Raw genomic sequence first — 11,392 nt, 5'->3', positions numbered from 1 at the left:
TCAAATGATGAGTTTGGGTCACTATCAATGTGTGTGTGTCTTAAAAAAAATAAAGGAGTGTGTGTCTAACCTCAGAATCAAAGAGTGTGTGTCTAATTTCAAACGTTTTTTCTCCTTTTGAAGTCTACACTGCAATGCAAACAAATCAAATATAAAACTAATACCAAAGCCAAATTAGACTTGTTTTGTCTGCAAGCTCAGGTTGTTTATGCAGCTGCACTAAAGCCGTGGTTATAAGAATGAGCAGTAGCGCGGGAGTAGCCTTTTTCACAATGGCAAGACGGTACAACACGGAGGAAGCGTTGCAAATGATGCTGGACCCCAAGTGCGAGGATAGCGCCTCATCATCCACCGAGGATTCGGGGATGACGCGGAGATTTCTTCGGAGGAGGAAACGGAGGAGCAGGAGTCCGGTTCCGACTCATATGGATCAGAGTCTGAAAATGAGAGCGGAGAGATGGAGGAAGAATCAGCAGGGTGGATTTCCAAAAATGGAATAAAGTGGTCTCCTACAAACGCTGAGACGCTCCGCTACGTTCCAGCGGCCACAGGACACGCCGGACCTACTTTTTATGCCACCGCCCGGATCAGTGACCCACAATCCAGTTTTTGTCTTTTTGTCACCGATGAAATTATCCTGCATATCGTCTCAATGACCAATCTCCAGGGGAGACGTGCTATCGCTGACTGGAAAGACGTGGACAGCGATGAACTGCGTGCGTATGTGGGGCTACTAATTCTGGCCGGTGTTTACCGTTCCCGAAACGAATCAACACTCAGTCTCTGGAGTGAGAAATCCGGCCGGGTGGTTTTTCGGGCTACCATGTCCGAGAAAAGGTTTCGCTACATCACCAGGGCTCTGCGATTCGACGACAAACTTGCGAGACCAAGACACCGTGATGACAAACTGGGTCCACTTCGCAAAATCTGGGATATGTGGACCCATCGCCTCCAGATGATGTTCTGCCCAAACAAGGAAATTTGTGTGGATGAACAACTTATTCCTTTCAAAGGGAGGTGCGCCTTCAGGCAGTATATGCCGAGAAAGCCAGCAAAGTATGGTCTGAAGGTATGGGCGGTCTGCGACGTAGAGACGTCTTATGCCTGGAGACTGCAGCTCTACACGGGCAAAGCAGCCGGTGTGCGCGAGATCAACCAGGGGATGCGAGTGGTTCTGGAGCTGACAGAGGGGCTCCAGGGACACAGCGTCACGTGTGACAATTTTTTTGCTTCCTTCCCTCTGTCAGAGGAGCTGCTCAGGTGAAAAAAATACCCTGGTTGGCACCATTAGGAAGAACAAGCCCGAGCTTCCGCCACAACTGCTGCAGACAAGGGGGAGAGGAGTGTTTTCCTCCGTCTTTGCTTTCACTACGACGCACACGGCCGTGTCATACGTCCCCCGCCGCGGTAGAAATGTCCTCCTGTTGAGCTCCAAACACCGCACTCCAGGAGTATGCGACGACCCCAAGAGAAAGCCCCACATAATAAAGGATTATAACAAATCCAAGGGAGGTGTGGACAAACTTGATCAGGTAGGTGTCATTACGCATCAGTTGCGCACGAATTTATTCATTCTTGCTCATATATTCTTGTGTAAAATATACGTAGGTTTAATGTTTTTTTTGTGTGTGTGTGTTTTGTTTTTTTATTAGGCTGTTGCCACCTACACCTGTAGAAGGCGAACGAGGCGGTGGCCGTTAGCCCTTTTCCACCACCTGATTGACATTTCGCTCTATAATGGTTACGTCCTGTGGACCGCGGTTGACCCAGCCTGGCAGCAAAGCAAAGCTTACAGAAGGAGGCTCTACATCGAGGAGGTTGGAGAAACCTTAGTTCAACCGCACATTGCCAAGAGAGAGCGACTTCCCCGCTCTTCCCACACAGCAGAGATTGTGAAAAATGCGCAGGGTGCTGCTGCTGCTGCAGGTCCCTCTCCAGGCCCCTCTGCAGCCATCAAATCTAAGGTGAGGAAGCGATGTGACCTTTGCGCAGGAAAAAGAAGGAGGGTCATTACCACCTGCTGCAAATGTGGGAAGGCCGCATGCAAGGACCACAGCATGACCATCTGCAGCAACTGCTCCACCTGAGCAGGACTGTCCCCCCCCCCCAGCCCCCATCTCTCACTCTTTATCTCTTTCTCATATCTCTCATACCTTTCCCCATTCCAAACAGTATATGTTCATTGTTCTAAAAATAAATGTTTTCTGGTTCAAAGTGATCTTGTATTTTTATTTTCATATTTTTTTTATTTTATTTTAGAACACAACAAGGTAATAGTATTTAGTGGTAATAAGCAATAAGTAAATAATAAGTGCTAATAAGCAGTTAACATAATCAAAAAGTGAAAACATGATCACCATTATATTACATTTACTGTGCTCCTAGAAAAAATAGTAATTGATCAGAATGAATGTTGGTGCCAATCTTTGGTCCATCTAAAGGCCTAATTATAATAACAAACGAATATTACTTCAAATGTTTTTTTTGGAAAATATTTAGTTTTTTTGTTTTTTGGGGCTAAAAAAAAACAGTGCGCTCATGTAATAAAACTGGGATTTAAAGGGTTAAAACAACGAAAATATAATTAAAACTTTATATGAATATTTCAGGGAGAAGTAGTTTTAAAAGACTGACCAATTTAAAGTGGAAAGAAATATGAATATATAATATTTTTATTGCACTTTTTGGGGCGTGGCCGTTTTGGGCCCTTAGGGCCTTTAAAGGGTGCATTTTTTTTAGGGCCTAACAGGGGTTAACATGTACTGACATGCTCTGGCAACAATGTTCCCTCTAATTTTTCATGTGTCTGAGCAAACAAACTCCCTGAGCGATCCCTTGGACCACTGTGAGCGACATCAGACGTGTGCACTGTGGTCACGCCAGCATCTAATCCATCCAAGTTACATGGTTTATTAAAATCAAATCACAGCAGTTACATTTATGTTAGACTACTTTTAATTAACTGTTTTAGCGCATTTACAATGAAAATGTAAAAAAAAATCTAGTCATTGACCTGTGTAGTATGTTAACACTATTGGAAGTAAAACTAACTTTAACTCCAATTTCAAAAATGTTATGTGAAGGCTGTGTGCAGGTGGGAGTGGTAGTAGAGGACCCAATGTGCAGATACTCGGAGGCAGAACGTGAACTCAAAACAGCTTTAATGCTGAACTCCAAAAAAGTAACAAAACTAAGACTCCAAAGTAAACTTACGCAAACAGAACACACAGCAAGATAAGGATAGATCGCAACACGGACACAGAGAAACACAGGGCTTAAATACACAGAGGGAGCAATGAGGGAATGGGTAACAGGAGGGAAACACAGCTGGGGCAAATCAGGCCTAACGAGACAAAGGAAGCAAAACCAGATACATTAACATAAGACATGGACCTTCAAAATAAAACAGGAAACATAACACAGACTGAACTAAAGACACAGACTCACACGCAGGCACTGCAACAGAGGGAATCGAGACGTAAACCATAAGACAGAACACAGACAAAGAAACCAAAGACTAGAAATGATAAATAATATAATAAACTCAAACCTCTGGGTCAACGACCCAGGCATCCTAACAGAAAACACAACTTTCTTTTTTTTTTTAAATATAAAGCTCTGAGTTGTATTATGAGTATGAGTCTGTGGTCTGGGAGAGTCCTGTAACTCTCTGTCTGCAAAATACAGTATATAATGAGCAATGCTGGGCAATTAATTATATAGTTACTTCTTCAAAAAAGTAACTCAGTTTGGCAAACAACACACTGTTTTTTGCAGCTTTTTTTTAATGCAGCCAATGCATTTTTAAATAAAAATTTCAAACTATTTACAGAACAATCAGCTGTTCTGCATGAAATCTGATGCCACACAAATTATTTGTGCCACTCGAAAAAATAATTTCTGTCCACTGTGAGATAAAGGAGAACAACAGCCTGATACCTGCAGGCCTGACAACAGGAGATGTATCACTCCTGTAACACCTGTAACATTCAGCAGTTGCCTCATTTTTCTGACACACCAACAAAACTATTGACTACACTACACAATAACTACACAAGATTTGCGCTAAACGTCTCAAATCTCTCACATCTCAAAACACCGCCATCACTCCTAAAAATTCCCCGTTTCTTAACAACTAGATGCCACGTTGCCCTATCATTTTTTGATTGGTTGACATGGTACTTTTTTGGACGAATAAGAAAGGGGAAGCGGGAGAGGGGTGTTTTTGCTCACAGGCGGAGAGCGCTTTCGAGCCTTTTTCCTTATAAAACTTAGTTTTTACCATTTCGTCCCGCAGTAAATATAAACAACAATAGTATTCAGGAAGAAAACCAAACATTGCATATTTTTTTTTATCACAACTCTGGTTTTACGTGGCCTATCAACACAATTTAAAAACTGGTATAAAGTCCACACTTTTTCCGTCAATTCTTCTGTCTGTCCTGCTCACATCTCCAATGGTTGTACACGTCATTAACGTGGCTTCACTCCACATCAGCCACGCGGCTTTGCTAGTAGTGATGTGTCGGTCGCGAACGAAATGGCTCTTAGAGCCGGATCTTTGACGTGAACGACGCGAGCCGGCTCCTTATCGCGAGCCGTGGTTTTTTTTTTTTTTCCTTCTCTCACCCTCTCTCTCGCACTTTTTTTCCGCTTCACTCCGCACGCGAGCCTTGTGCTTTGCGCTGGGCAGAGGGGGGAGGGGCGGTAGTTACACTCGCAGTAGCACAGGAACAGAGACGGAGGGAAAGAGAGAGAAAGAGAGCCAGGGGCAACAACCAGTGTTGCCAACTTAGCGACTTTGTCGCTATATTTAGCGAGTTTTCAGACCCCCTAGCGACTTTTTTTCTTAAAAAAGTCGCTAAAAAAAGACGTGAAAGCGCGTAACGCTTTTACTCTCAACAAGCAGCGGGTGCTGTAACACAGTCAGTTCTTCTTTTACTCTTTTACTCTTATGCTGTTTTGTAGGTTTAAAACTACTTATAAACACACACACAAAGTAACTCCACCAGAGTGCCTATTTCGGATCACTTTTGCCAGTCCAAGCCCGGGTGAAGGAGCAGGGTTGGAATTGTGACATTAAAAAAAACAATAATTGCTAAAAGAAATTTAATTTGTAGTTCTAAATAAACTCTAAATGCATTTAGGACGTTTTTTACTCACTTTATGTCTCTTCCACGATGTTATTTCTCTCTCCAACAACATAGGTTACAATTATATTAGCATGACCAATTATGCAAATTAGGTGATGACGTCATTTAGCGACTTCTAGCGACTTTTAGGACAACCAATAGCGATTTTCCTTACTGAGGAGTTGGCAACACTGGCAACAACGTCACATTAGAAAGGTATAGTAATGGTCCACAACTATTTTCAGTTGCGGATGATAAAGGATTCAGAAAGTCGATTCATGCAGGCCCATATGACAGAGAATGTGCAGCTTCTTTTTGTTTTCATATTTTAATTTATATTTAATTGTGTTGTGGTTTGCAGTGTTTTGTGTTGTTTCACTTCAAATTTGTTTAAAAGGAAAAAGCTGAAAATTTAAATAGTTAAAAGTTGAAATGTGAATAGTTGGTTTTTGTATTATATGATTTATTTATTACATTTTATGTGGAGTGAATAAATGAAAGTATATTTACAGTGGCCCCTAGAGACAAAGCATGTACAAACTTCAAAACACGTACGAACTCTGAAGCACGTACAAACTCCAAAACACGTAAAAATTCCATAGCACGTACAAACTCCGAAGCACGTATAAACCCTGAAGCACGTACAAACTCCAAAACACGTAAAAACTCAGAAGCACGTAAAAACTCCAAAACACGTACAAAACACAACAGAAGTGCTCCAGGATGCTAGGCGCAGTGTTGAGCTTTTGTTACCTAGTGGCTACACAAGCCAGCAAGTACCAACAACCGGATTTGGTGTGTGGTAGTAACAGGTAAATGAACATTTTTTTTAAATTATTTGAATATATATGAGTGCTTGTGTATAAATACACAAACAATACACATATGCTTTCAATTGTGTAATTTAAGTGATCTAGGTAGCTCTGTTTTGGAAGGTCAGTTAACCCTAGAAATGCGTTTTGGAGTTTGCACATGCTTTGGAGTTTGTACGTGCTTTGTCTCTAGGGGCCACCGCATATATTTATATATAAACATATATAAATAAAACCACTTTTTTTTTTTTACATTAGTAATTCCTTTTGTGCATAATTTTATATTATTGTTAATAATAAATTAATTAAAGTAACAAAACAACCTGAAGAGCCAGCTCGGAGCCGAAAGAGTCGGCTCTTTTTAGTGAGCCGAGCCGAAAGAGCCGGTTCTCTAAAAAGAGCCGGAAATCCCATCACTATTTGCTAGCTAAAACTCCGGTGTCGGCACATAAGGACGCTGTCATAGCCTGTCAACAACATTGATTGGCTGCGTATATACGAATGTGAATCGCATCATTGGCTGGACTATGGGATAAGGTGGCATCGTTCTAATCCCATACGGGAGCAGCCAGTCACTTAACACTGCAAAACAGAATTGTTAAAGTTTTAATTCTAATTTCAATTCAGGTTAGATTTTTTTTTTGTGCGCAACGCAGATTTTCTGTGCGCAGAGACCATTCCAGCAGTGCGCAATTGCGCACGTGCGCAGCTTAGAGGGATCATTGTTCTGGCAAGTCACAGTCTGGTAACAAACCTGCTGGTCCTCAAAATTTCAAAGTGCAGTTTCAACGACGCCATCTGTGATTAATGCAGATGGAGTGTTTAAAGTCCTACAAGTCTTTGGCTTAGGCCTTCTTTTGTGTTCTGATTTTTTATACTTTCTGATAGCAGCATGTCTTTGTTTCAGTCTGGTTTATGAAACCCTGGTTGTTCCTGCCTCCCTTTCTGTTTCCTCAGTCATGTCTTGTTTAGTTCTGTCTAGTTCACACGTCTTAGTCTTGTTTATTTAGTGTGGTTTTTTTTAGTTTTGTGTCCTCTTGTCTTGTTGGATTGTGTTCACCTGTGTCTTTTCCCCAGCTGTTTCCTCTCTCCCTAATTGCCTTGTGTGTATTTAATTCCTCAGTTGCTGTCTGCTTGTTGTCTTGTCCGTCCGTGCAGAATGTTGGATTCTTTGTTTGGCTGTTTCTTTTGTAAGTCTGGATGAATTCATTCTCAGTTTAAGTTAATAAAGCTGCTTTTCAGTTTATCCCCGTTCACCCGCACACACATCGGCATTATGAAAATATTGGACGAAAACACCCTATCAAAGCTCAAAGAATGATCTCCTCAGTTTTGAAACGCTTTCCAGAAGAAGTCGTAATATGTCCACAATGTCCTTAAATATCCTGCCTATAAATGCAGCTCAGGATTACATGATATTTATTTCTTAGTGCAACTGAGTTTATGTGTTTCTGTGTATTGTAGAAAACTGTTGTTAGCGTTTAGAAATTGCAGGTTATAAAACAGTATGAATATGTTTAAAACATGGCGGTGCAGCATTTATCACTGTCAACTCACAGAAAGAAGGTCCTGGGTTTGAATCCGCCCACCGGCTGGAGCCTTTCTGTGTGGAGTCAGTCTGTTCTCCCTGTACCTGCGTGGGTTCTCTTCAGATACCCCAGCCTTTTCTCACAGTCCAAACACATGCATGAATGACTGTGTGTCTGTGTTACTCCTGTGATAGACTGCTAATCTGTCCAGGGTGCACCTTACCATTCACCTCCTGGCACCTGCATAGGCTCCAGTCTCACCACAACTCTGGATTGGATAAGTGATTAGGAAAAAAGGAGATTTTCAAAGGTAGTAATTTTCTTTTTATGTGAATTTTTTCACATGAACATAAACTACAGAAGCATTAGAGCGACACCTTGTGGTCTCTCTTTGCAGCTGCAAATAATAATCATTTGATTTGAATCATATTCTTCCTCTGCAGCATAAACACTCAGACTCTTGGACTCTGACCACGAGTGACGTCCTAGTGGATTCATGAACTGTCAGTGCAGATGCTTGTCAGACACCTCATGTGTGCTAGTTTTTGGTGTGATAAAGAAACTACAGACAAGACTTCAACACAGGAAAGAAGCAGCATTTGTTTCGCAATGACTGTGCTGCACAAGTGGTTTCAGCATCCGCACTTTAATCAGTTAGTGCTATAATATGGAATTAACAAAAAACCATGACAACCAGAGACTGTGTATAACTTTATGCTTATATGCTTTGGATGGATTAGAGGACAGTGTCTTATTGCCTATAGAACATGTTAACATACATGTTATTGCCGTTTCTTTTTTTAAACCTGATTTCGTCCTTTTCAGCATTTCCAACAACACTGCAGGTCCTCGTGTTAGGAATCAGTCTGCTCCACTGAGTGAGAGACACGGTTGTTTAAAAGTTTTTGACTCTGTGTTTATTTTCTCATAATTAAATCTGGACTTGTTCTCTTTAACACGCCGAAGAGATGGAACATATTTAATAAAAACACACATTTTATCACCATACATGATGGTTTACATGCAAAAATGGTTTCATATATGACTTTAGAAGAATCACTTTGTGCCTCTGGACCATGTGGAGCCCACCAAAATGACATTTTTTCTCTTCTCCCAGCTTCTTGAGTTTTCATGTGTATCATATTTGCTACATGTGGCTTTTTTGTTTTATTTTTTTCAGTTTATTGCTTAAAAATGTGTTGTACAATTTCTATGTTTCGTTTTATGAGAAAAAAAAGTAACTGATGAAGTAGAAGTCTCAAGAACTCATGTATCAAATATGATGCACTTGGCTTTACTGGGTTAAAAAGTCTTGTTAAAGAGAGGGATGATGCAAAACATTGAGAAACCTGTCCCTGTTACAGCTCTGGCATTTAAATGTTTTTCTTCTTTTATTGTTCCTCTTATTTCAGCTGCTCACTCACCACAGGAAATCATCTGCCTCTGCATCACCATGTGAATGCCATCCTCCTCTGTCACGCCAACCCTCTGTATGACCTTTTATCCTGTATATCCTCTATCCGTCCTCTCCACATGTCCAAACCATCTCAGTCTTGTCTCTCAAACTTTCTCTCCAAACCGCTCATCCTGAGCTGTCCCTCTGATGCACTCTGGCAATTACAAAATACATGTTATTAAACTAGCTGGGATAGGCTCTAGCGCCTCCCGTGACCCTGAAAAGGATAAGCGGAAGTGAATGGATGGATGTTATTAAACTGCAAAAAAAGTCATTTTTACTTGATACTTAAAAACCACAGCGGGGTTAGACTGGTCTGTTTACATGGTCTATACACAGTTTGATATGAGCCATAAACTCCACATACAAACATGACTGAGGGACGAAATGCAGGCGGAGGAAATCAAACATGGGGGGAAACCAATGAGGTCAGTAGGTGTCTCTATAAAGGAGCGGGAAGCAAAAGACAATGAGACCATTAGTGCCGTGACTTACCTGCAGTTAATGTTTGAATGGTGTTTGCACAGTGTTTCTGAATGGTGTGGGACTACCTGAGAGGAAAAAACTGTGAAAAATAAAAATATGTGTCAGGGCACAGCATGTGCTTGGCTAATGTCAAATGTATTCAACAGATATATTAATGACAAAACTTAAAACCTGTAAAAACTGGAGACAAAAACACTCTCAGAATCACATTTTTGGTTGTTATTGCTACAGTAGGTCAGTAGGTGTCTCTAGAGTCACCTTTCAATGCAACATCCAATGCATCCAGACGCACAAAGAAGCAGGCACACAAATTGTTTTATCACCATATTGGTTTACATGCAAAGAAGCAGACACACTCACCAAGGGTTTTATCACCATACCTGACGGTTTCCATGCAAAGATTGTTTCATACATGACTTCAGAAGCATCATTTTGTGCATCTGGACTGTGCAGAACCCACCAAAATGACGTCCAACACATGCAAACGCACAAAGACACAGACACACAGTGTTTTATCACCATATCGGTTTACATGCAAAGACGCAGACACACTCACCAAGGGTTTTATCACCATACCTGACGGTTTCCATGCAAAGACGTGATGTCCAACACATGCAGACACACAAAGACGCATACACACTCATGAAGTGAGTCAAGTTTGTTTCCCTAGCACATTTGAAGTACAGCTGTTGACCAATATGCTGTACATCTAAAATAATTAAATAACATCCAACACAGGATGAAATTACAGAGTTTAAGAAAGGAAACATAAAATTAGGAAACCTGAATAAAAACAGGACAGATAATTGACATCTACACAATAATGAATTGAGATGCTGTCTTTCATTAAAAACTAAGCCAAAAGAGAACATAAACTGAAAAAAAGAACTGGCCTATGAAAAAATATCAGTTGCTAATAGGTCTAGACCACATGAAGATACTTCACACCTTTAAATGTCCATTTGAGACATGACCCATTGCAAGTTCCTGTTTTTATAGTTTAGCAAGACGCTTACTTCTGCTTTTCTGCATACCTCATACACACATTTTAAGTTCATTGAAAGGTCGTATGTCTATGTATGGTATAGCTTGAAACACACACACACATGCACCTACACACACCCACACACACAGAATATAGACACTGATGTTGTTCAGATATGCCTGCTTAAGAATGTCACATGTATTTGTAATTGCATATTCATGAATGTTTGCTTGCTGACAATAAAAAGGGCTGTAGCGAAGGAATCAGTCGAAGTTGGCTAAGGACAGGTGAAGGCCTGGGCTGACTTCCCTCATGAGCCACAAAGACAAAGAGCTCTGTCTTGCCTTGTTTTGTCGTGCAGTTATTGAGTGTCTCGTGTTCCAGCGTGGTTTGTGCCTAGATAAACCCAACAAGCGTCTTTAGAAAATCTGTCAATTATAGTGAGAATGGCTGTTTTACCATTTGAGACAGGCAAATCAGTGATGAAGTCTAGTAAGATGTGTGACCATGGGCGATGTGTCACGGTCGGACGGTCCTCCCCGGGCGATCTGGATTTTTGTGTGTATTTTCTCCCGGTTTCTCCTCTCTCCCAGCTGCGGGGTTTGTTTAAGGAAGTTCGCGCTTCCGGGGAGGGCGTGGCTCGGACGGCCTTCCACCCGGAAGCTCCGCCGCTCGGCTGTGGCCTCACCTGCACTGGATCACTCTGCCAGCTGCCGGGGTGGCTGTAGCTCAGGTGGTAGAGCAGGTCACCTACTGATTGGAAGGTTGGTGGTTCGATTCCTGGCTTCCCCTAGTCTGCATGCCAAATATTCTTGGGCAAGATACTAACCCCAAATTGCTCTCCGATGCATCCATCGGAGTATGAATGTTAACTAAAAGAAGCACTTAGACAAATGTGCTGGTGTGAATGGGTGAATGCACAAGTTGTGTAAAGCGCTTTGAGTGCTCAGAAGAGTAGAAAAGCACTATATAAGAGCCAGTCCATTTACCAT

The 11,392-nt window shown here is 41.5% G+C and overlaps 1 pseudogene; it reads left to right on the top strand.

The window, feature by feature from the left end:
• The first annotated feature begins 457 nt into the window (after positions 1-457).
• Positions 458-2,087, top strand: LOC116323930 (annotated as a pseudogene).
• The last annotated feature ends 9,305 nt before the right edge of the window (positions 2,088-11,392 follow it).

Source organism: Oreochromis aureus, linkage group 9, assembly GCF_013358895.1.
Source record: "Oreochromis aureus strain Israel breed Guangdong linkage group 9, ZZ_aureus, whole genome shotgun sequence".
Classification (NCBI taxonomy): Eukaryota; Metazoa; Chordata; class Actinopteri; order Cichliformes; family Cichlidae; genus Oreochromis; species Oreochromis aureus.
This window is presented reverse-complemented; position numbering and strand designations above follow the sequence as displayed.